Source organism: Lissotriton helveticus, chromosome 3_1, assembly GCF_964261635.1.
Source record: "Lissotriton helveticus chromosome 3_1, aLisHel1.1, whole genome shotgun sequence".
Lineage (NCBI taxonomy): Eukaryota > Metazoa > Chordata > Amphibia > Caudata > Salamandridae > Lissotriton > Lissotriton helveticus.
In genome coordinates, this window is record NC_136061.1 from 507,964,976 (window position 1) to 507,992,315 (window position 27,340).

The 27,340-nt window shown below is 44.0% G+C and overlaps 1 protein-coding gene and 1 long non-coding RNA gene across 2 annotated transcripts in view; one reads left to right on the top strand and one right to left on the bottom strand.

Moving 5' to 3' along the window:
* TMEFF2 (transmembrane protein with EGF like and two follistatin like domains 2) overlaps nt 1-27,340 on the bottom strand; it is a 937,676-nt gene that overhangs the window by 812,472 nt on the left and 97,864 nt on the right. The window lies entirely within an intron of this gene.
* The window catches only part of LOC144822651 (uncharacterized), a 147,751-nt gene that overhangs the window by 36,876 nt on the left and 83,535 nt on the right, over nt 1-27,340 (top strand). Inside the window, exon 2 of the long non-coding RNA XR_013608659.1 lies at nt 9,326-9,401. This is a non-coding gene — a long non-coding RNA (uncharacterized LOC144822651). The remainder of the gene's footprint in view (nt 1-9,325; nt 9,402-27,340) is intronic.

A 27,340-nucleotide genomic window follows, 5' to 3' on the forward strand; every position in this document is an offset into this window, starting at 1 on the left:
TGGTGGATATATTGTGGTCAGTGGGCACCCAGGGGGGAGTGGCAAAGGTAAAGTAGTCCTGGTTTAATTGTAATTGTCGGGAGACAAAAAGGAACTTGACAGAGGCTATACAATCCAAAAGTAGAACTTAAACTAAAATAGTGATGGCCTTTTATAAAGATACTGTCGCTCTCACAAAGAATTCTTGGGAAATGAACCAATGGGCAGCCCTGAAACAGGCTCTAGCAGTTAAGGACGTGAACTCCTTCTGGAACATATTAAGTACAGGGAGCAGCAATGGAAAGGTGGCTCTGGAGCCCAATATAGTGGCTGATAGTTGGAATGACCATTTCCAGGCCCTCTATGCCCCGTAGGAGGCTGAGGTTAGCTTTTCAGACCTTAGCAATCCAGTCATCACGAAACCGTCATGCAGAGACCCCTGAGTTAACTCTGACAGAAGTTATCCGAGCTGTACGTAGAATTGCCCCCGACAGGGCCCCAAGATTGGACAAGATACCAGGTGATCTTTTCCGTGCCGACCCCAATATCTGAAGGTCTTACCTGTGGGGTGTTTTTCAATGCTATGTTACAAGGGATGCCGCTCCTTGCAATCTGGTCTGGAGCTGATATCCTTCCAGGATACAAAACTTTCGACCGATCAGTTTGATCGAAATAATGCAAAAAAGTCTTTGCCAGGCTCCTACTAGATCGTCTACAGACTTGGCTGGAGGAACACAAGGTTATTAGTCCTTTAAAAGCTGGCTTCAGGAAAAACGTCTACTATCGACCAAATCTTTAGGCTCCAACTCCTCTACTGGAAATGAATGCATCTGGAAGGTGGAAGCCTATACATGGTCTTTGTGGATCTTAAAAGTGCTTTTGATCTGGTCCCCACAGATGCTTTCTGAGTGGTATTGAGCGACCTTGAAATTCATCATTATCTCTTGAAAATGCTTAGAAGTCTGCATGAATGCAACTATGCCCAATTCAGGCATGGGAAGCACTGGGCACTCAATCCACCCTCCCAATTAATAGAGGGGTCAGACAGGGATGTGTACTCGCCCCCCCACTCTGTTTTGTATTAACATTAATGGACTGGGTGATGTTCTGAGCAGTCTGAAGGATATAGATAGCTAGCTAGCGCAAAAGTTAATCCCAGCAATGATGTTTGCAGATGACACCCTCCTGCTGTCCAAGTCACAATGGGCATCCAGAAATCCTCAATGGATTCTGAGTTTTGTATAAACAGGGGGCTGGAGATCAATATACTTTGGACATGGACTTTAACCCTGCTTGTAACACTCGTCCTAACCCGCATATGAATGGATTCCAACTTGAGCAGGTATCTGTTTTTGAATATCTAGGTCTCACTCTAACAGAAAAAATGGACTGGAGGCCACAAATTGACAAGTAAAGCCTTAAGCTAGCTCAGACCTCTGGTGGGTTGGCTAAGCTCTACCGAAACTCTTTTCACAAGCCTGTTGGACCAGTTGTAGAGATCTACAAAAGCCAACTAAGGAGCATTGCTATGTATGGGGCCAAACTCTGGGGGTATGGCTACCCAAGACCATTAAAACAGCTAATTGGTCTACTGGCGAGCTACCCATTAGTTCCACTGTGTTTGGACATAGGGGTGAGACCGATCGCAGAGGAAATTGGTTGTAGACCCCTGTTATTTTGGTGGCATCTATGGGCAACCCCTGAACTGGCCAAATATAGGACCGAGCTACAAGAAATACAGGGACTCCCTGGCATAGGTAAAGTGGCTTAGTTTGCACACATTAAGGAAGGTCTCAATACCATAGGTAGAGACACCCTATGGAGCAACTCGGAGGTAGCCTGTGCTGCAATCTCGTGTAAATAATTAGTAGCTACAGGGGGTGGAGGAGTTCGCCCAACTCCAGGAAAACTCTGACACTGGTTCTCTTACAGTTAACTTTTTGAAAATAAAGGATGCATATAACTTGGAGCTATGCCTAGACAAAATACAACCGGCCATAGCTAAGAAACTGTATGTACAATTCAGGCATGGCTCACTCCATCTCCGTGCATTTTCTAACAAATGGCCCAACAGTTTTGTCTTGGGGTGCCCAGCATGCAGTAGGGGAGAGGAGACTGAACTCCACATATTTTTTTTTGTCCTGGATGTATAACAATTAGACAAAGATGGTGGACACAACTGTGCAGAAACCTAGGTACACAGCGCTGTGAAGAAGCATTCAGACTCCTAAAACACACTACTCAAATGCCAATTGTCTATGCAGAATCACGTTTTTTAACCTCTATGTCGTAGGCGCGAAGGTTTTTTTAGGAACCTGTAATGGATCTAACATTGACTGACTTTTTATCTCATTCTGTAAATAATTGTATTTTGTTTTATCTGAGCTGTAGATTTGAAATTAGTTTTTATATACCGTATGTTTTGGCAAAGTTCTTTTATGGTTTACGGACCGTAATAAAGAAAGATTGGATTGGAAAATGTTTTAAAGAGAAAATGTATCTCCTGAGTCGTTTTCTACTAGTACCATTCTCCAACAGGCAACATTTACACGAAATTTTAACATTATGCAAATGTTGAAAATTTCACACATTTAACATAACACGACATTCTGGAATTACGTGAGATAGACTGGTATAACAACAAAAAATCGCAGGCCTACTTAAAATGTTTTTACATTCTTCGCACTCAATTGAGTTAGGATGCGGTTTGCTTCTTCAGAAAAAACAGCTTCACAGTTTTTTCTTTGGAAATGTTTAAATATTATTTTATGAATAATATTATTTTTCTTTCTGAAAATTAGGGGATACACCACACTGTCACATGTTACGGCCTTCCATAATTTCTCAAGGTTTTAGAGACAGAACATGCAAGAGTCCTCACAATACCAATCTTCACTATAGCTAAAGTGTTGTCATGAACGAAAAGAGACAAATCAAATATTCGTCCATGGAGTCTGAGGTTATTTAATTGCAATTTCCGTTATTTTTATTGAATTACAAATTTTCTATTCATTTAACATTTTTCGTTGTTATTTTTAGATTGTGTGCTATGTAATTTATCCTACAGAGATGGTGAAAGTTAGGATGATTATTTAGATAATATGAATAAGCACGCAGCAACACCGAAAATGTTGGCGCACGTCTTGAGCACTAATGGTTTATTGTTTGATTCTTTGACTGCAAAAGAGAAAGACGTAGAGGGACCATGTACTATGGGGAGATGTTTAGGCTTTTGAAATTGACGGAGTGAGTTAAACGTTGAAAGTATGTCACATCCTGATTCACTTAAGATGAAAAGTGCTAATAATTTGTTTATGTTGTTTGTTCATTTGTAGTGACCCCCGAAGAAGGGCTGGAAATGGCCCGAAATGCATTGGGTTTTTAACTTGAATAAAATACTGCTTGTGATGGACTTTGTGCACTACTCGTGTTCTTTCAATAAGGCCAGGATTGGCACTGTCTGAATGCTAGAAAACTGAAAATTGGCACCACAACCCGAGTGTTGGACTTTTGATAAAGTGGATTGAAATAACATTTGGAAAATATGAGTTAAAATACAGACATAAGCTGGATAATTATGATACAAAGAACTAAGGATTTTGAAGTAAATTGTGCACGCTAAAAAGCGGCACAAAGCTGTGCATTTGGTTTAGGGGCTATATTAGTCCCTTCTCTTCTACATGTTTCTTAACAAGTGGCAATAGGGCATGCCTAATAGCCAATCTGCACACAACCGCGCTAAAGGAATGATAAAAATGAAGGATTATATATAAAAAATGGTTTAATAAGGTGTGCATCCCTCCATATTTGCAAATGTTCGTAACAATAGCCCTACACAGGGTTTGCACCCGTCTACATAACTGGATACAAACATGAAAAAGAAGGATGCTTTAAGACCAACACAACCGGAGAAAAATCGAAGTTCATCACAGGGGTCCTAACCAAATTACATGCACTGAGACAAACCACATGTACAGTTTTATAAATGCGCATGTAGTAGAATGTGGCACTTGTTTGTCAATGGACTCTATGGACTGTATAATGTACTGCAGACATGCACTATGGGCAATGTAGTTCTTACATAAACCAAGGCGTTAGATAGTAAAGGAAAGCTTAGACTTTTGGGCCAATCGGGAGGGATAAAGCAGGGGCGGAGTGTTTAAAAGGCAATGGGCGGGACGCGACATTTACCAACTGTTTGAAGTAATCATGCCGAGAACCGGAGACGTTTGTTAACTTATTAAGCAGGTACGGGGAAAAGTGGGAAGACTTGGTTTGTGAGCAGGTCGTAAGAAGCGTGGGAGGGGAAGAATGATTTTTGAAATGTTGTAATGACGGAGAGTATCGAAAACAGTACCGCACATGTTTAAAAGTTTAGAGAGTGGTTTTAAACACTGCTGATGATTTGGAGGCAGCGCGATGCGATTAGAGGGTTGGAGGGAGGTTAACAACGGAAGGGAAGGATGATTATTTAGATAATATGAATAAGCACGCAGCAACACCGAAAATGTTGGCGCACGTCTTGAGCACTAATGGTTTATTGTTTGATTCTTTGACTGCAAAAGAGAAAGACGTAGAGGGACCATGTACTATGAAGAGATGTTTAGGCTTTTGAAATTGACGGAGTGAGTTAAACGTTGAAAGTATGTCACATCCTGATTCACTTAAGATGAAAAGTGCTAATAATTTGTTTATGTTGTTTGTTCATTTGTAGTGACCCCCGAAGAAGGGCTGGAAATGGCCCGAAATGCATTGGGTTTTTAACTTGAATGAAATACTGCTTGTGATGGACTTTGTGCACTACTCGTGTTCTTTCAATAAGGCCAGGATTGGCACTGTCTGAATGCTAGAAAACTGAAAATTGGCACCACAACCCGAGTGTTGGACTTTTGATAAAGTGGATTGAAATAACATTTGGAAAATATGAGTTAAAATACAGACATAAGCTGGATAATTATGATACAAAGAACTAAGGATTTTGAAGTAAATTGTGCACGCTAAAAAGCGGCACAAAGCTGTGCATTTGGTTTAGGGGCTATATTAGTCCCTTCTCTTCTACATGTTTCTTAACAAGTGGCAATAGGGCATGCCTAATAGCCAATCTGCACGCAACCGCGCTAAAGGAATGATAAAAATGAAGGATTATATATAAAAAATGGTTTAATAAGGTGTGCATCCCTCCATATTTGCAAATGAAAGTTATGTTTAGCCATAGGGGTGCATAAAGTTCTGAAATAAAAACAAAATGCGTACACAGCCTCTGCAACAAGGGCAGCAACGGATAAATATGACTTCAAGACACATTAAACCTTTTCAGAATTCTTGGCTATTACAGATTTCAATCATATTACTAGGTACTCACATATTGATTATTGTACAGTATTACAAACCGCAAAGTGGTATCTGGAGAAGGTTTTATTTCCTGTACCATTGCGTGCCTTTCTCCATCTTTGACTTTTTTGATAACACATTTTGAAATAAACTTTTACTGTAGCTGCTCTTTACGAATGTTTTTCAGATTATTTTGACTTCGTTATGAAACTGAAAGACACATAACAATAAAATAAAAGAGTGTGATAGGAAAGAATTTTATGGGTGTGAAAAGCATTAGGAGTAAGCCAGTTTGTCAGTCCTATTAGTATTGAGTAGAGTTTCCTTAGATGTGAGTGAATGACTTAAGGCATTCGAACAAACTACAACGAGTGCCTTTGGGGTCATAAATTACTTTAAATGTATCCATTTATAAAATAAAGTTTCAGTAGCACTGGTTGCGCAGCACGTCTAATTCACTTCAAATTTTCCAATTAATATTCTCTATAGTGGTGATAGCAGCAAGGATTGAAAGGTACATTTAGTGACATAAGCAGCAATGGCAACTGGTGCAAGGTGAAGTTTAAAAGTGATGGGGTGTAACCCCCGTCCGGCATTTTAGTAAGCACTCGAGTCAAACTCTTATTTTAAAAAAAAAGTATTGGGGGGAGGAGGTTCTCTCCCCAAGTAAAGTTTGAATATAAGTGTAAAAGGCAAATCTGAAGGGATATTTTTGGTAGTCAAATGCTTGAGAATGATTTGTGCTTATTGCATTATCCATATTACACATATGTTATACATATGAATTGAGAAAACATGATAGGTTTCTGGACCTGCAGGTCTGCAACAAAGAAACAAATTCCTTTCGATACTGGTGTGGTCACTCTTTTTTTGTGATCAAACTGTAATAATAATAACCTGGAGCTAGGTAGAGGAAATTTCTTAAAACAGCAATGTGGCTACCTCATTTCAAGGCAAGTTACAAATAAAATATACCGTCTGACACACCGAGTGAGTGTCAGAGAGCAGCAGTGTGGACAGAAACTACAAAGGAAATTAATATGCAGGAAAGTTATTAAAAGAATGGAAGTCACTATTAAAAACACTTCTGAATAGTTTGAACAGGCGATCATGTAGAGAAGCTGTAATTACTTGGCTCAGCAAGACCTCAATCCCCCTAGTATGCAGGGGGCTGAAACTTTTAAATGTGCATTTAAAAGAAATCGGCTGAAACTCTGTGGAGTGTGAAATAGATTTTGAAATACTATTGGGCAACCAGAAAATTTCGAAGAGTTAAGCGTCGCTCAGTAACAAGGGTGTTAGAAATACAGAAACTTCTTAAACCTTCGTTAAACATCTGTTGCCCAAAAGTACCTTATAGATTAACTGTGTAAAGTTCTACTAATGTCTTTATATGTTTATAAAAGTATGTAGTAGTACTATTTTAAAATGTCATTTGGTGTAATGGTTTTTGTTTTTTAAAGGACCGATCATCCTAAATAAAAATCTTGAAATCTGAAATAGGCAGGAAAGAGAGGGCCAGAGCACAGACCTTCTCATTGATAAACTACTACAAGTAAACAGAAATATGACAAACAATGAAGAAGCTGGAAGTCCCAGAGCATACCCAAATATTTAAATATGTATGAAGGAATGACAAGAGGGTTTTTTCCTTTTAAAAATATATAGGAACTGTTATATTATATTGTGTTTTGTTATGCAGATTTGTAGAGTACATTATCACTCAGAAGGGTATCCTTGCACTGAGCAGGTGAGAGTCTAGACATACCCTGGGCCTAGTGGGACAACTAAAAAAGCCAGGTCTTCGGGTTCTTGTTGAATTCAAGAAGTGAAAAGGAGGCTCCTATGTGTAGTGGCAGGTCATTCCACTTTTTAGGAATGATATAGGAGAAGGCTAGGCCAGCAGAATTGATTACGTAACAGAATTAGTAGATTATGAATGAGTGAAACCTCCATCTTGATAGGAGTTGGATGATCAGCGACACAACTATCCAATTCTTAGAAGTAAACAGTTTTCTGAACAAAGTATTGAGCTAGTACTCACTAGCTTGGCACAAGCAACAAGGCCTTTCTCTTAGAAAAGTATGAGTAGTGCATGAATAGCAACACCAAAACAACATTACAGGAAAGAAAAGAAAAGAAAAAAAACAAGATGATAATCACAAACCACTTTAATGAAAAAGGTGCATACCAAAGTGATGTATATAACATTAACTTTTGCGGTCTATAGAGAATGCGTACCATAGGAATTATATAATCAAACTATGATATATAGGGTGTTAATTTGCATGTAAAAAGTTTTTTTCTAAACAACCTAATTATTTAAATATACTTATTCAAACTAAAGACAGCGTTGGAGACATTCAAAATTGGATGTTATGTTAATGAAAGGCAGTCTGTGGAAGAGATCAATGCATTACGTTTTGTACAGTAAAATTAATCGATGTCCCTACATCTATTTAATAGTGAGTAGTTTCTCAAAAACTATCAATTTAAAACATAGTTTCAAATGCATAGTAAATGTCTGTTTTTAATATAAAGACCACAATGGCTCCTGAAAGAATTATTTTTCAAAAATATGTCTACAAAAAGACAAGAAAGAAGAAGAACAGGCACCCACCCAGTACATTTTCAAACAATGCAAGTTATGTGTTTTGTTTCCAAAATGTAATTGTACTAATATTATATCAAACACCAATACAATATAAAAACAAACATGTGTGCTTACCACGTTACAATAAACAAACCTATATTGATAATATACTGTGTAAACAGAAAACAATCCTATTGGTAAATTGTTTACAATTCCATAAATGTGTCCATATTACAACAAAAATAGAACACAGTTAAGTGTTTATCCCAATTTGCCAGAGGTACACCAATGTCATTTCGACCCTTGCAACTTAATAAGGTTATCATCAGGACAAGGAAACACATTTAAGCAACCACAAGACATAAATTATAAATGATCACTGGACAGACCAGATACAATGTGTCAGAATTCAAGTAAGTCATTGTAGCATGTAAGTTTCCAGCCCTCTGGAGAATCAAGGAGTTCAGACCCCCCTCCCACCCTCCCAAATCTCATGGGATCCTCTTATACGATTTACCAATCCAATTAAGGCAATCACAATTTTCGTTTACAAGGGAACAGAGTCCTCCTCTGTGTTCCGCAACATCGCACATTGCAGTGGATCCCACAAGGATTTTTTGGGTGTCTCTGAACCCCTTGATTGTCGAGACGGTTGGAGATTTCCATGCTACAAGTGACTTACATGGCATCTTGAATCCTGAGACATTAAAAACGTAATAATAAATGTAATTATTTGAAAAATTCCTGTGTGGGCACCTGTTCTTCTTTCATTTCTCTTTTTCAACATAATTTGTAAAATAATTCTTTATGGAGCCAATGTGGTCTTTATATACGGTGGGAGCAGGCGCGGCTCCTCCATGGGGGCGTTGCCCCACTGCTTTTTCCCAGTGCGAGAAGGCAGAAACATAAAATGGTAAAACTACCATTTTATGTTTCTGCTTCTTGCACTGCGAGAAAGCAGAGGTGCCTGGAGTGCCTGGTTGTGGGTGGGTGGGTGGACGGTCCTGCTTGAGGACAAGGGGGAGTGGCGTTGCCCACTGTTGTGGGTAATGACTGTTTGGCTGGCCTCAGGGCCGCACAAAGCAGTCATGCGCACTTCCGATTTTTCTCCATGAGGCTCTCTCTGATGCGCCTCACCAATCACTGCCATTGCAGCATTGTTATTGGCTTAGGGTAGGGGAGGGAGGTGGTCTGCTGGCTGCTTCCTGTAGGAACACGCGGCGGGATCCAATTCAGGCTGCACCATTACCCTGGCCAAGAGCGGAGCGGAGGCGAAGCGGTAAGTAACATTTCATTTTATTCCCCACCCGCGCCTCCTCCTCTCTACCCCCCAGCGAGCATGCCGGCTGCAGCTGTTACTAAGACATGCGTGTTCATGTGAGGCAGCACAGGATGGCTGATGCTGTATCTTTCTCTCCACAGGGCAAGAATACAGGCATTGCTGCTTGAAGCGGCATGGTGGCTGACACGCATTTCAAAAGAGCTTCCACAACAACAGGTAAGTTTGTTTAATAATTAGCGAGTTCACTGGGGAGTAGATGGTGTTTTATCTTAGAGGGGCTCTGTCATGCGCGAGAAGTAGTTAAATGTTGCCAGGGAAGGGTCCCAAGGCAATGTCATGTCTGAGGGTCACGGTCAGATTTTAACATTTGGTGTCAAAAGAAATATACAAGCATGAAACACTACATTTTCAGTCACGTGCAACTATTTTCATGAATACAAAGCTGGCGTCCTCGTTAGACTGATTAAAATGTTTTAGGAGGCCACTTTCCTCCATGCAAATCATGTGCGTGCTCTGACGACGGAGGCTCCGTTGTTATTCCTGCATGGGGCTACCTATAAATATTGCCATTTTGATATGACACTTACACGTTACTGAATGGCTTGTAGTTATTCGGTTGAAGCAGGGCCGATCGTTATAGTTTGTTTCTTGCCGCGGGAAAGGGAAAGTCTTCCAACAGTTTTTCTCTGCAGGGACTGAGATTCATTAAAGAGGCAGGGGAGGAGGTCAATGTTTATGTCTGAAAGGCACCAAAATGCTTCAGTTTGAACTTAAGGGCGCTGAGTGATGGACATTACATAGCGTAATTATTCTAAAAAGATGTGCTGCAGAAGAGCGCACAAAGAGTCTTCTTTCATAAAGTGTGTAGGGAGGAGGCCCAAAGGTGTGCATGTGTGTGTGTAATGGAGTGAGTCGCAGTGGTGAGTATATATACAAATATGTGTGCTAGTGTTTGTGTACATAGAGGTGCGCATGCATAGAAGGGTCTGTATGAGGGGTGGTAGCCTGGGAAATGTAGGGAGTTATGTTTAGTAGTCTGCATTCAAGAGGTGTTGCAGACTTGTAAGCAGTTTAGTTAATAAGTAAGAAATTCATTTTGGTTAATTAAAACCATTTTGCGTAACACAATCTAGGAAAAGGTGCAGTGGATTTAAATTACACTTTAAGCAGTTAAAGGAAGGTTACTTGCACAAGTCAAGTTTAGGAAGGGTTTGTGGGTTGAAAAACACTTCTACTTTTTTCTTATGATCAGAATAGTTCTTCAGTTGTCTCAATCACGCGTGCTGGTCAAACTATGAGTCTCACACCTGCCAATTGTTAGTCATGGTGCAGTGAGCTCTCCAGTTGTTTGTTCTTGGGTTTGTTGCCCCACCAAATATTTAGGGTAGCAACCGCCACTGGGTGGGAGAAAGACTTTTCCGCAACCCCAAGCAGAACCATAGACAAAAGTCCAATCAGTGCTGCTCTTGCTTGCTTTCAAATGCTGTCATGTCGGCCTCTTAGATTCTCTCATTTCCAATTCTCAGATAAGGCAGGCAGTCTACAGAATGTAGGCACACAGGTTAAAACCATTCAACCGTATGCATCAGCATGTAGAGTATTCAGTGAGCCTTCAGTGAAGCTGTCCAGTCTCCGGGATTCAGGGAAAAGCAAGCAACACCTCTTCTCCTGCCTGCCTTTGCCGCCTCCTGCCTGCAGATTCCTTCGCTCGCTGTCCGCTGCTCCTGGGAATTTCCCGCTGCTCCTGGGAATTTCCCGCTGCCCGCTGCTTCTTGGAATTTCCCGCCGCTGCCTCCCTGCGGCCCCGCCCCCCTGTGATTCCATTCGCCGCCCCGCTCCCGCCACCCAGCTGCTCCTCCCTCCCGGCTCCTTACTTATGACGCCCCCAGAGCGACCGTGCAGCGGACGCGCGCAGCGGGAGCACCGATTGAGCGCCGAAGGTGCGCCAAAGGTAAGCCCGTCTGCGCCCGTCTGCGCTTGGCTCGCGCCCAGCGCCAGGACCCCTGGTCCTCCCCGCCGAGGCAAGACGACCCGACTGACCAACGACGCCGCCACTCTCAACGTACTCAATGCCGGCCGGACCCACGCCTGCTGCCGAGCCACCCCGAGACGCACCCACGGACCCTTCACCTGCAAGTTCACCTGCCTCCGAACCTGCCCCGCACCTGCCAAGACAAACACCAGCAGCAACCACCTCAAGTGCATCCTGATCAACACCCGCTCTGTCCACAGACACGCCGTGGAACTCTGGAACCTCCTCGACGCTACATCACCGGACGTCGCCTTCCTCACGGAAACCTGGATGAACGCCTCCTCTGCACCCGACATCGCCATTGCCATCCCGGACGGGTACAAGATCATCAGGAGGGACCGCATCAACCAGACCGGAGGTGGCATGGCCATCGTCCACAGGAACACCATCCGCATCACGACCGACGCCAACGACTCCTTCGCCGCAGCCGAACATCTCCACTTCCAGATTCACACCGACCCTAAGACGACCCTCAGAGGCACCCTCGTCTACAGACCCCCGGGACCACGCACACAATTCAGCGAAGACATCACAGACTTCATCAGCCCGCACGCCCTCCCCTCCACCGACTACATCCTCCTCGGGGACCTCAACTTCCACCTGGAGAACAACAAGGACCGCAACACCACCGCCCTACTGGAAAACCTCGCCAACCTCGGACTCAAGCAACTGGTCAACACCCCCACCCACTACGCCGGCCACACGCTTGATCCCGTCTTCTCTTCCAGCAAGTACATCACCTTCAGCCACGCCACCGGACTCCACTGGACCGACCACAGCTGCGTCCACTTCAGCTTCAAAAGATCCACGACCCACCACCACCCGCAACAGGTACCTCACATGAATTGGAGCAAGATCACCGCAGACCAGCTCACCACCTCCCTCAGCCAGAGCCCACCCGCCAACACAACGGACCCCAACGAAGCAGCCCGCAACTTCACACAGTGGCTGACCGCCTGCGCCGACGACCTCGCGCCACTAAAGAACCCTCCCAGCAGACCCAGAAGCAAGAAGGCATCCTGGTTCACCGACGACCTCAAGGACTCCAAGAAGACCTGCCGCACCCTCGAGAAAGCCTGGCTCCTCGACCGGACCACCGACAACATGACCGCCCTCAAACACGCTACCCGCAAGCACCACCAGCTCATCCCCACCACCAAGAAGAAATCCCTGAAGGAACGACTGGACAACAACGCCCACGACAGCAAAGAGCTCTTCACTATCGTCAAGGAGTTCTCCAATCCCAGCACCGGCACCAATGACATCACTCCGTCACAAGACCTCTGCGACCCCCTCGCCTCGTTCTTCCACCGCAAGATTGCTGACATCCACAACAGCTTCGGCGCCCCACCCACGCACCCAACCGTCGTACCAACGCCGCCCACCGCCACCCTTCGCACCTGGACCACGGTGACCACCGAAGACACAGCCCGCACGATGAACACCATCCACTCCGGATCACCGACCGACCCCTGCCCACACCACGTCTTCAACAAAGCCGACTCCACCATCGCACCCCAACTCCGGAACATCATCAACGCCTCCTTCAACACCGCCACCTTCCCGGAGAGTTGGAAGCACGCCGAGATCAGCGCCCTCCTGAAGAAACCTACAGCGGACCCCACCGATCTCAAAAACTTCCGCCCCATCTCGCTCCTCCCTTTTCCTGCTAAAGTCATCGAGAAGATCGTCAACAGACAGCTGACCGCCTTCCTCGAGACGAACGGATCCCTCGACCCCTCGCAGTCCGGCTTCAGAGCCAACCACAGCACCGAGACCGCCCTCATCGCAGCCACCAACGACATCCGGACCCTGCTCGACAAGGGGGAAACAGTGGCCCTCATCCTCCTGGACCTCTCCGCTGCGTTCGACACGGTCTGCCACCGCACCCTAGTCCAGCGCCTCAGCAACATCGATATCCAAGAGAAGGCACTGGAGTGGATCATCTCGTTCCTCGCCGGAAGAACACAAAGAGTCCGCCTCCCCCCGTTTCGCTACGAGGCCACCGAAGTCATCTGCGGCGTCCCGCAAGGATCTTCACTCAGCCCCACCCTCTTCAACATCTACATGAAACCTCTCGCAGCCATTGCACGCCAGCACAACCTCAACATCATCTCTTACGCCAACGACACCCAGCTGATCCTCTCCCTCACCAGAGACCCCGACACCGCCAGAACCTGCCTACACGAAGGGATGAAAGACGCCGCTGAGTGGATGAAGGACAGCCGCCTGAAACTGAACTCGGACAAGACGGAAGTCCTCATCCTGGGATCTTCGCCCTCCGCCTGGGACGACTCCTGGTGGCCCCCAGCCCTGGGCACCGCACCCAAGCCAACCGACCACGCATGCAACCTGGGCTTCATCCTGGACCCCTCCTTATCGATGACCAGAAAAGTTAACGCCGTCTCCTCATCGTGCTTCAACACCCTGCGTTCCGCTGGATCCCGCTGGATCCCGACCGAGACCAGGAAGACTGTCACCCAGGCACTCGTCACCAGCCGACTGGACTACGGAAACGCCCTCTACGCTGGAACCACAGCCAAGCTACAGAATAGACTCCAGCGCATCCAGAACGCCTCCGCCCGACTCATCCTGGATGTCCCCCGACGCAGCCACATCTCCAGCCACCTGAGGAACCTGCACTGGCTCCCCGTCGACAAGAGGATCACGTTCCGGCTCCTCACCCACGCACACAAGTCTCTCCACGACCTGGGCCCCAAGTACCTCAACGACCGCCTGACCTTCTACACGCCCACCCGCCAGCTACGGTCCACCAGCCTCGTCCTCGCAGCCGTACCACGCATCCGAAGAGCCACCGCCGGAGGAAGATCCTTCTCTTACCTGGCTGCCAAGACTTGGAACTCCCTCCCCATCCACCTTCGGCTGACCCAGGACCATCTCGCCTTCAGGAAACAATTCTAAACCTGGCTGTTCGAGCAGTAGCATACCCCTCCCCCCAAGCGCCTTGAGACCCTCCCGGGTGAGTAGTGCGCTATACAAATGGCATGATTGATTGATTGATTGATTCTCAAATCTCTATCAGGCAGTTCAGGTAGATATAACATTATGTAGTCCTCTATCTTCTCTTTTTGAGTCAGAACTAAACTCTCTGAGAGACAAGAGCAGCAATGGGAAGGGTTGCCCACAAAAACCTAACTGATTTTACTAAATTAATCATGCTGGACCTGGCCCTCTCTACAGTGTCATCCTCAAACCTTTTCACTTCTCCCCTCCTGTTTTTTAACTTGTTTTTATTGATGTTTAGGATTCTGTGCATTATACTACTTCGACCCAATGATAACGTGCTAGTGTTCTCTTCTTTAAATATGTTAAAATTGACTTACACCCAAATAGCACCTTCAATTTACTTATAATTCCCTAGTAAAATGGCACTAAATGTACCCAGGGCCTGTGATTTAAATGCTACTAATGGGCCTGCTGCACTTATTGTGCCACCCAAGTATGTTGCCTTTTTACACATGTCTCAGGTCTGCTCTTACAGCTTGCATCCAATTTCAAACTGCCAATTCAACTTGACAAAACAAACCCCATGCCAGTCCTAAAACTCACATTTTCTTATACAGATCGGTCACCCCTAAAGAGGGCCCAAAGCAGCCCCACTGGTATGGTAAACTGCATTTAAAATGTTGGCCATGTACTTTTACGTTGTACATGTCCTGGCAGTGAAAAACTCACCATTTCGTTTATCACTACTGTGAGGCCTACCTCTCCCTTAAAATAACATTGGGTTACCTTATTACATTTAATAAGTGATAACGTTAGATTAGAAGTAGGTAGGAATGAAAAGTTTGGTCTGAAAGGTATTATAATTTAAAACCTCTTTAACAGTAAAGTTTTATTTTAAGTCACTAGTGTGAACATGCCATGTGAGACATATCAGCTTTAGGGTGGTCTTCCCTCAAACATTTTGCCTTCCTCCTCCATTATTTTATCTAATTTTTGCTGGCGTTGGGACTCTGAGCTCCTTACCAGTGCTAAAGTGCAAGTGTCACTCCTTAAACATGATAATATTGGCTTATACCTAATTGGCATATTTGCTTTACCAATAAGTCCCTAGTAAAGTGTTACTACATGTACCCAGGGCCTGTAAATAGATTGTGCCACTCACTTAGGTAGCCCTTTCAAGTTGGCCTTAAGCCCACCACTGCAGCCTGTGTGTGCAGATCTAAACTGCCATTTGGACCTGGCAAGATAAACCATTTTCCAGGCCCAGACCTAGCGTTTAAATACATACGTCACCCCTAGGGTCGGCACTGGATAGCCCAGAGGGCAAGATAAGAGTGTATTTGAAAAGAGGGCATACACTTTTAAATTGTATATGTACTGGTAGGGAAAAGCTCTTACATTTTTTGTTCATTATTGCAAGGCCTTCCACTCTCGTAGAATAACATTGAGTTACCTTATTCCATTTAATAAGCTGTAACTTCCAAATGGGAACCAGCTCATGTTTGATGTCCTTGGAATTGTAATAAAAAGCTCTCTTTTGGTGGTCAGATTTTCAATAAAAATTTGTAAATTACACATTTAGAAAGTTGAAATTTTCCTGCCTCAGCCACTTGGTACCTGTAGCCTCTCTGTGGGTCACATGGCTGGGTGTGGTCGACAGTTGAGCTTTGTATATTCCTCCCAGACAGCCATAAACACAGAATTTAGGTGTGCCTGAATGGGTCATGCCTGTCAGGATGGGAGGAGGAGCTAGCCACAGCCCTGCTTACATTTGAATAGGTGGTGTCATGTCTCCACACAAAGGGCTGAATACCCCCTGTTTTTAGTCTGAAGCCAGTGCCAGCAAGGCAGGACAACTGTGCATTTCAAGGACCTCCAGAAGCTTCTCCCCACTTCAAAGGCAGAACTGGGTATAAATATTGGACCTCTCACTCCAACTCTTCAGTGCACTTCTGGACCTGTGGACACTCCGTAATGAGGAAGGACTGCTGTGCTGCTGAAAGGACTGTCACTTAGGGTCGGGCAATAAACTCCACTCCGCGGGCAGAGTTTGTGGAGTTTTGCCTTCTCCGCGTTCTGCTTTGAACACTGTGTTCTGGCAAAAGTCAGCCAAATTTTGTGTGGCAGAGTTATGTCTTGTATGTAGCTCAGCAATGTTAAGTTACCAAGCTTGAGTGAGAATTTGCATCCCATAGCATGAATTTCTGTCACTAGATCACCTCTCAGCGAGAATTCTCAACGCGGGTGGTTGAGGCAGGTTGCCACCGTTTGTGTTGAGAAAGCTGACGTTCCAGTAGAAAATCTACTCAAGCAGCAGAAAGAAGCAGAGCCCTATGGCCACATTTACAGTGCAGAATAAACTCCTAGTGCTCAAAAGCAATGCTAGCAGTGCAACACGCTGATTTCCTACCACTTGTAGAACTCCGTGGAATCTTGCAGATTTTTATGTAACTCTGGAATTTTGCACAGTGAAACTCCATAAGTTCCCCCATCCCTACTGTCGCTCTGCTGGACTGCTGCTCTGAAGGGCTGCTGACTGGTGTGCTGATCCTCTGCTTGCTGCTCTCCTGCCTGAGTTAGAAGGATTACACCTAAATCCCAGGATCACTAGAGTGACTCCAAGGGCAAGTTGGTAGGCTTCCTGACTTAAGCTTCAGGGACAAAAATGCTTCAACAATCTTGACTGCTGCACCTGGACTCTGCCATCTGTAAGTCTACCCTGCCAAGTGGTGCCACCCCAGTCCGTGATTCTTGGAAGTAGGCCCAAGGTGCTCTGGTAGCTTCTGTGGATCCCGCGGAGCTGACAATTCTTCTCTGCTGTGCTACATAACTCAGAACATAAGCAACACATCAGCGCCCCCCGACTCATCTTCTGTATTGCAGAGACCCATAGTGCATCGCAGTCCATTGCCTAATCGGAACCGCTGATGTTCAATGCATCCTTTGCACAGGCCCTTCCATCCCTTATTGACGGCTGCCTCATCAACAATGCTGGACTCTGCATCACAGCCTCACTTCTCCTTAGGAAGAAATGCATTGCCCCTACTGCACGATGCATCCTTGATGCCAGACATTCCATTGCAAGTCCTCGTTAGCAGGTGATGCAGGACCTCACACTGTAGCCCCACTGCATCTTGCAACTGATGCATCGCTTCAGCTGCATGACACAAGTCTGACGTATCTTCATCTTGGTCCATCTGAACTTGTGACTTTGTCCTAGTCCAGCTCTATTGGATATTCACAGTGGCGCTTTGTACTTTTTGGTGCTCTATTTACTGAAATGTTTCAAATTTAATATCTCTGGTTCTACTGTATTATTTATTTTAAATTACTCTATTTTTCTATTGTATTGTGGGATCCTTTTTGTGGTGTGTTTTCACTGTGCTAATATTTGGAATGTTGCACAAATACTTTACACATTGCCTCCAAGTTAAGCTAGACTGTTCTGTGCCAAGTTACCAAGTGTTGAGCACAGGTTGCTTGTGACTTCACCATGACAAGAGGTGTGGTTTCTCCTTGAGCAACGTTTCACCCCCCCCTCAACCAGTAACCCTACATGCTACTTTTAGAAACTTGTTTTTTTTGTTGTCCTAATCATTTGATGCCTTTAGCCTGTTTTCTGGATCCCATGACAAGGTGTAGTTGGCAGCTGGCCATCATGTATTCCTCTCAGACAGCCACACAATAAAGGAATTGGATGTTGGCAGGATTGTCCATCCAGACTTGATGGGAGAGGCGGAGCGGTCACCTATCACACTTGCACTTTAATGGCACTGCCACTCAAAGAACTTTACACCCGCCTATTGTGCCCCAGACCTCCTGGGACCAGGACATGGAGGTGGGAAATTTCAGATACTTCTGTGGGGGGATGGGCTGCAGATCTTCCACTTCAAAGCTAGCACCAGATATAGAAATAGGCCCCTCACACCCACTCTTCACCTGTGAGCAGTGGACACTACAGTTGAAGAACTGGCCTTCTCCAGAAGAATGCCCTGCTATTTAAGGCCTACCCTTCTGCTTCAGATGGAAGGCTGGCCTGCTCCCTTCACCCCAGTCTAATTGAGTGACATTAATGGGCTAGTGCGCTGACCTTCTGTTCTGAGCTACAGGGACACAAAAGCTCCAGAGTTTTCTTTGCAACTTAGCTGACCAGCTGTACTGACTGCAACAAGACCTGCATGAGCCCTGCTGGCCTCTGCTGGAGGGAGTTTCTAATCCACAAACGATGCCTCCCAGGTCATTGACCCCTGGTGTGGCATCTGTTGAACTTCTTCTGGAAGAAAAGGGCGAAATCCTGAAGCTATTTGGCTCTTAGCAATTTCAAATGAGCCAGTTTGTACAAAGTTCTTGTCATCCGCATATACATCCAAAGTCAACCTCTGGTGAACCCAATACTTCACGCTACAATGACTGCCAGCGATGACCAGAAACATGCGATTTGCACTTCGCGCTACAGCACTGACAGCCCGCAGTGACCACAAATGTAAAGCTCCAGCAACTGCAGTCTGCGACTCCCAACAGTTACTTCACACAACAGCGGTGACCATCAGTGATACTTAGCCTGCTTTTCATGCTACAGCGGCAATCATCTGAATGCTCTTACTACTCCACCGCAATCTAGACACTTCTAGCTGGAATTGTGAGAAGTTAACATTTTCGGCAGGACTAAACTGGTCCCTGTATATGGCTCATTCTCTATCATAGTCGGACTGAATTTATTACTTTCCCTGGTCTGGCATGACAAGATAACTGTTGATTGGTTGATTGCTGATTTTCTGCTTTCTAACAATATACTTAAAATCTTTATAACTACATATTTCCGGTTCTATTTTTTCATTCAGAACCCATCATTAGTATATGGTAAACTCCACAGCAAATTGGAACATTTTGATCTTCAAAAGTCTCCTGAACCATTTGTGATTAGTCTATCTCTAAGTCTGGGAATTAAAGTGAACAACATTCTCTGGCATTTTACTCCTGAGGATTTGCTTCCATTTTCATCTGCTTCCGTTTTTCATCCTTTGAGCTCCTGCCAAAGTCAACTGCTTTTAACCCCCCAAAACAAAGCTAAATACACTTTTTCTAGGCACCCCAGTCTTTTCTGTCCAGGAAGCAAGACTCCTACATCTGTATGACCTTCCAAAGCATCAAACTGATCAATTTTGCCTTCCAGTTGTCAATGTTAAAACAGGACGCAGTATGCTCCTTGCAAGGGTTCTTCTTTGAATATAATATAATACGAGGGTGCTGAGTGTGCTGAGTGTGAAGGCACAAGACAGTCCTTTCCTTGGACATGCCTTTCATTGATAATTTACAAACAGAACAGGGACTTGAGTAAAGTAAGCCTAATCTGCCAGTGAACCTCAGACTTGTAGCCAATTCACACTTTTTCACACACTGCCCTGGGTGTTATGAGGTGTTGTGGTAACTAATTGCCGGTGTCCTGTAGGAATTCAATCAGGGCAGGAGATGACAGCCTTCACATTTAAACTGGCGTAATGGAAGTCAGAACTAAAATGTCATTATAAAAGAGTGTTCCAGTGGCAATTTGACTAATGAGTTTTATTTATACTAATTAGTTGTAGGTCCCAAGAATACTTTTTCTATCTCTTTCTGAGCCAAAGTTGGAGGTAATATGTTTTGGGAACTGCAAAGGTTTACAAATATAAACACTGTAATACCTCGCCAGCATTACACAAGGCATGTACAGACCTATTCAGGTACTACTCCTCCCACTACTCCAAATGCAGATCTGCCTATACAGCCCAGCGCTAACTCACCCAGTCCGTCTGGAGCCACTGCACCTCCCAGTCTCTGTCACTCCAGAGCCAGACATGCAATAAACAACAGGAAGGCACAAAGACACATCGCACACAAAAATGCCCACTTCTAAAAGTGACATTTCTAAAATAGTGACAATAAATCTGCGCACACCACCATGCAGCATTTATCACAGCCTATGTGAGGACTTTCAACATAGGACCCTGCACAACTTGCATCTTTCAGACTTAAACATCCTGTAACTGGGCTTTAAATCACAAAGACAGTTAACTTGCCTGTTGACTCTCTGTTAGAAATTGAATTTTTGGTTGGCTAGGGCCAGCGCCTATGCCAGGCAGAAACCACCACTCTAGTCAGGACAAGGGAGTTACATGCTGAAGATAACCCCTGCTCACCCCCTCGGTAGCTTTACACGAGCAGTCAGGCTTATCCCAGAGGCAATATGTAAAGCATTTGTACAACACACACAGCAGCGACACACTAGGCACACCACAAAATGAACTTCACACAAGGTTATATAAGAAATAGCCTTTGTATTACTCATGAACACATTGGAGTGTAATCAGCAGTGCACCACAGTAACACTAACAAGGTGCATACATCACCTTAGGACCTTACGCCCCACCAGAACACAAGGTGATTCCAGGCCAACTGGCCTTCCTCGGGGGCCATCTTGGGCTTCCCCGCAATGCCCTCTGTCCACAAAAGTCAGGGCTCTAGGAGCACGTAGCTTCCACCGGGGCAAGGGTGCAATTCACCCTTGTTTCTTTTATGGAAAAAGAAATGCCACTGTTGCTGCTGCTGCCCGCAATCTGGCAGTGCAGCTGTGGACACAAATAGGCACCAACAGTGTGCTGTGTCAGCCCCACTCACCGGGGCTTCTCTGTTGGACGTTGCAGCAACCCGCGATCTGGTGGTGTAGCTGTAAACCAAGACTTGCACCAACAGGGTGCCTCCCCAGCCCCACTCACTGGGGCTGTCCTTTCCTCTGGCACCACAAGCGGGACTTCAGCAGGGGGCCCGCTAGGCTCCGGTCCCTCCTTTGGCGCTCCCGTCTGGACTTTAGGCTCGGCGGGGTCTCACCTTCATGTGTGGGCCACACCCACAAGCAGGCTCAGCCCTTGCCTGGCTTCCGCCTGGTCTCCACCCAGTTTTCCAGCCTCGGGCCATGCCCCAGGTCAGGCTCTCTTCGCCTGAATTCGGGCCGACTAGATCTTAACGAGCAGAGCTGGAGTCCTTCTCCTTGGGCTCAGGAATACAGACAAGATGCAACGCCGGGGTGCTCATCACGCACTCTGCAGGGCAAAGTTGGAGCCCCCCTCCTGTGGCTTGTAGACACACACAGGGCTCTCCACATCACTCCGCGAGCCCCGCCCACCACGAAGCAGCATGGATGAATCCAGAGTGCTTACAACAGCAAAGACCCCTGGGGCACTCCTTACACCTCTGGTGGTGTGGTCCCCCCTCTGGGGCACCAGTAACCTTGGGTAGGTGAGCGCGGCCCACGCTGCAAGGCACAAATGCTCCTCCCATCTTCTGGGGCAAGGCAAATAACCCTGAAGCACTCACAAGGCGCTAAGTCCCAAATTCATAGGGTCAGAGCTGGGCACAGGCGGGCCAGCATGTAGGGACCCTCAGGAAGCAGCAGCTGGGTCCCACAGCGTTCCTCCTTGCCCAGCAGTCCTTCAGCTTCCTGCAGGTCAGTCCAAAGTTCTTCTCCTTTATGGTGTGACAGCCCGAATATTTATGCCAGCTATGTTCTTTGTTCTCTTGACACAGGGCGGGCTCTGTGCCTGGTCAAAACCAGTTCTGGGGGGCACTCCAACATTTGTTTACTGTGCACAACAGTCCCCATTGACAAAGTAGGTCCTAGCCCCAGACACACCACAGGGGAGTGGAGCCAGCATTGTACAAGGCATGTACAGACCTATTCAGGTACTATTCCTCCCACTACTCCAAATGCAGATCTGCCTATACAGCCTAGCGCTAACTCACCCAGTCCGTCTGGAGCCACTGCACCTCCCAGTCTCTGTCACTCCAGAGCCAGACATGCAATAAACAACAGGAAGGCACAAAGACACATCGCACACAAAAATGCCCACTTCTAAAAGTGACATTTCTAAAATAGTGACAATAAATCTGCGCACACCACCATGCAGCATGTATCACCACTATTCCAAACATACCAAACTTGACCACGCTACTACTCTCATTCCAGGAATTACCACTGAAACACATATAGCATGGAATCCCCAATGCATTCCTACGAGACGGCAGCATCACAGTAGTGAGAAACCAAAATGGCTGTTTATCACTACCAGGACATGCCACACAGTTAAGGCACATGCTCTACCTTTTACCCACAGTGTACCCTCCCCATAGGGCTATCTAGGGCTGGCGTAGGGGTAGGGGTGACTGATAGGTTAAAAATGTCCAGATTGTGTCTCACAAAAAATTCTGGACATTTTTAACCTATCACATTCACAAATCTTCACAAATAACTAGCTCCACAGCAACCTGGTGTCGAAGCACACAGGGGTGGCATTCGGCTTCTCCCGGTGGGGCCCAATGATGAAGCATGTCACCAACCAGGTTGGTGAGTGAGGGCTTTCTATACAAATCAAACAGATTTGCATATATATTCTCCTTCCATGCTTGCTTCTCTACATTTGATAAAGTACACTCTTCTGTTGTTTAAATTGACTTACTAGGGGGACTGAGAGTGTACTCCAGCTTCCCTCCCTCTCTCATTGATAAATAAAATCAGACTTAATTAAGAGCAATTAATGTGTATTGTATAACATGAACTGCTATGTTAACTTTAACATACAAAAGAAGTTATAAAAAATAATTTAACTTTAATGAAAAATAAGTAGTATTTGTAATATTTTTTTCAACATTACATCATCATTATTTATATTTGACACCTATTTAAATTAATGCAATTTAAATTAACAATATTCCCTATGGGATTTTACTTTAAGTCCCTAAATTCATTGATTTGTATTTGAAGGCATTAAAGTTCCAGTGGTTGGCCATGTGTGGTGCTTGTCTTACTTCAGTTCTGAGTAACTTACTGCCATTTTGGGTTCCTTTTGGCTATACTAATTTGAAAAGTGTAATTTGTGAATAGAAATATGGTTATTCTTTTGTGAGTGGTCACGCGTCTCTCCCTAAACTCCTCCCTGTCGCTCTTTTCAGCCCTCCTTACTCTTTCCTATTGCTCAGTCCTTTAGTAGTAAGTATTCCTGACTTTCCAAACACTCCCCTCTGTCCCTTCAACATTTACTTGGGCAGAGATCAGGTAGGTTCATGATTAGCATTTTGTAGTACATTTTGTGAAGCAATTTGTGAATCGGCCCTTAGTTTCAAAAACAGCCAAGAAGAAGTTAGCGTAACTTCTTGGAGGAGTGTAAGGATGAAAATGAGTTCTCACTGCCTGTATACAAGAAACAGCAGTGGTGCTCTTTGTGAGTATTTGGAGAACATTCCTCCACGGGACAGGAAATATGTACTTCAGATCCGAAAAATGGACTATCACTCAACGTGTTGATGTATAGATCCCAGTATAGATCCCAGTCTTAGAATGTGAAAAAGACCTAAGTCTAATTGTCACTGCAGTGAGTTTTGTAGCTTTCCTGAGACATGTCTTTGGCTTGTTTAATTGTGGGTGTCAGGAAAATACAGAGAACTGCCTTCAGGGGATAGAATTTAGAGTTATCCTTATTGCAGAACATTATATCCTTTGGAACTTGTAATATGGTGGATGGGAGATCTGTCCCCTTTGTGCCGGTGTAACTGTAAATAAGGCCGTAGGGCAGTCATTTACAGAATGGTGTTCCAGAATATATATTTGAAGATGAGTCATATAGACTCACCTAGTCATAAAAAAAACACACTCTAGGATACAATAAGCCAATGCTACAAGAAACCTGAAAAAATACTTTACTTCAGAGATACATTGAGCATAACCAGGGGCCTATAAATTATCTTCTAAACTGAACTCTGCAATGGGAACAGATCAGGCTCCATCTGGTTGAATACAAATGAACTCCTTCAGAAACAGGATGATTCACCACTATTAAAGTACCTGATTGAAAACCATCGGGGAAGGGTTCAGAAGAAACTGTGCCCAATTGTTCTGAAAAAGCTTATCTGTGATGGCATAGCTTCTAAAAAGGCTAATCTGTTTTCATTGATCGGAAATTGTAAAGACAAACTGTGGAGATATATAGATGGCATCCAGTATCCTAAAGCTACCCAGTATGACAATGTGAGAGGCATTCACTGTAAGAAATTGATTCCGAGCAGGAATCTAAAACTCAACCTAATGCTGCAGCTTTTCTGTGCATAATAAAATACCTGGAAAGACATCCGGCCATCACTGATACTGACAGTTTTTCTCTGCAGAATCCTCCTGAAAAGATATTGTGGAGGTTCTTTTATGCTATCTGGCTTGGTCTTTTGCAAAATAATAGGTTCAAAGAAATTCTTGATGATATTGAGAACCCACCAACTATAATATGCACTATTTGTTAGCAAAAAATAAACCCACTTTCCTCATGTACAGCCTGCATACACCAAGATACTCAAGCTGGAATTCCTAATACATGGAATGGATGCCTGAAAAGGACACATGGTTACCTCTTGCACATCCAGGGAGAAGTTAGCCTGACTTCTCAGAGTATTCCAAGGTTACAACTTTGAAAGAAGTAGTTGATTTGAACCTGGATTCTTGTTACTTTGTTTTAGGCTGCAGTCTTGCCTTGAAGGCTTTAGAAACATGACAGAATGAGAAGAGTTCAATCTAGAGTGTGCAGATACTATTACACTTAAATATTTAGCCATTAAAATGTTTGTTTTTCACCACTTTTCTAACAATATAAACTAAAGTCTTCCCTTCCAATAGTGTATCCATTGCTGTGTGTGAAATAAACATGTGCAAACCCAGGAGGGTCTATGGATGCACATACATCTGATAATGGCCCACATTGTATTATCTTCTAGGTCCTTTTCTGAGGTTTCTGTAAAATGCCCTGCAACTGACTATGATTTTCCAGTTTAGCAAGTTATGAGCCACTCTAACCAAGGCAGCATTATTCTGCCTAAGAACAAGTGGAAACTAAAATAGGATGTCTTGCCCTGACTCTCATAATCTTTGGCAGTTGTTGTAAACTTTATGCTACTTTTCCCCTTACATACATTCAAGCTTTGTACTTCAAATCAAAAGACTTAGAATATGGTTCAAAATATGTTCTCATCCAAAGAGTGATGGACTGTTTCATACCAAAGCCTTCATGTGCCTTAAGGGGTACTCTGTTGCAGGCAACTAGTTCAAAAAGTGTACAGCAGAAACGAATTTTGAAGGCTGGATTATATTTAATGCTTTCATTGCCTTTAACGCCACTATATAGAAGTATTTTGCAAGATTTAACTGATCCTACATATTAACAGATCCTGGAGAGTTATTTGTATCAACATTTTACATACGTGGCTTACAATGATTTGCTCCTCTCCAATAGGTTAACATGCTTGTTATTCTCTTGTCCAATGGCATTAGGATGAGAAACATTGTCCAGAACAGACTTCATTCAGAGGTAAAATTCTCAAATAATTGGGTCAGGATGGATTAACTACATTTGGTGTGGTGTGATATTTTTCCTAAAACCTACTGAGTAACTAGGCTGTACAAAATCATCAGTAAAGTGGGGTAAAAAGTAATAAAAGTATACAGTAAAATGCATAACATGTTGAAGTAACAAAATATTTGGTAAAGTAAAGATGGACCCTGACCTAATGGGAAAGAGGAGGGTTTTCATACTGATTCAAAATCATAAGATAAATCAAAACATAATGTGAAAAGGGCAAACATAGAAAAAGCTCTGAATCCTTTTTTGACAATACTGAACATCTAGCCTGAGGATCTGTCTCTGGTACAAGTACTGTAGGTTTTGTAAATGTCACTGGAAGAAGTAGCATCAATCTTGATATCTACATGCTTCTCTTTTACATTCACCCATATGATCCACTGTTTGTTGCCAAAGGAAGAAGAATCTCCCAAAACAAGCCAATTTTGGTATATATGACATTCTCAGTAACCATCTGTGGGACTGCAATGGGGGCTCTTATTTACAGTATAATAGAGCAGGAGTGTGGCAAGCAATTTGCGGGACTACCACGCAGCCAAAGAAACAGTTCCTCATTTAGAAATGAGGAATTTCTGATGGTGCATTTGTGTAACTTCCCCAATAGTTCCATTGTTGTTCAATCATTGGTATCTGCTCATCTGTCAAAGGGCCACCATCCTCAGTACATCAACAGGCCTTTCCCATTTAATGAAGTAACTGGGTGGTAGGAGCATACCACTTCCAGTTCCTTACAAGACTTTAAGGTGCTAATTAGCCTACCTTTATTAAACAATGGAATATTCTTCCCTCCTTCCATTATAGAATTAATGAGCTGTTGTGGGAGTGGAGCTATTAAATCTAAAGACAATGCACAGTTTCATAGGAGTCCCATCTTATCCTGGTGAATTTCTACATGCTATTTAATCAATAGCCTGCTTAATATCCTGAGCTGTAATTGGGACAGCAAATCGATTACCTGGTACTTTGGAAAGATTTGTGATAGAAAGCTTAGCAACAAAAAGTATGGCTTCTTTTTGACATGTTTAGCTTTCCCCATAAATTAGTTTATAGTTCTGTTTACATAATAGGAGCAATTTTATCTATTCTTGGACCTTTCTCCTTTTGTGCAACCATCTCTTATTGCTGTAATTTGATTTCTAGTTATCTTTTCTCTAGACAGCCAAACTAAGAATTGGCCTATCTTCTCAATCTTCTATGTAAACTTGGACCCTGTTATCACGTTCTAAATGCAAATAATATTTTGCCAGATTTAATGATAATACATTAACCTTTTTTGAATGAATTAGAAAAGCCTTTCTTTTCCCTTTCTCTCAAATTATGCTTAACACATGTTACCGACCGGTATTTGGCTACCTACATCTAATCCGTAATTCTCTTCCCCATCTGTTTACATTGGTATCATTTCGTAGAAATTAAGACTCCAATACTTTTAGCCGTCGAGGCTTCCTTAGACAATAGCAGTGTTTGTAGTATTATTTTTGTGCTAAGACAAATCTGGTATTCCCAATTTTTATTTTTTTCTTCTACCAAAAGTATGGATCTTTTTGGTCTTCATCTAGGCACACATGGGTGAATACTATTAGGAATTTGTAATAACAATAGGGAACGATCTGAAACTTTTTCTGGTTCATAGTTTATAATGAAATCTAAAAATATGGTTGAAACTAAAATATAATCTGTCCAAGATGCAGATTTATACCTTCCAGAAACATATGTGAAGACCTTGC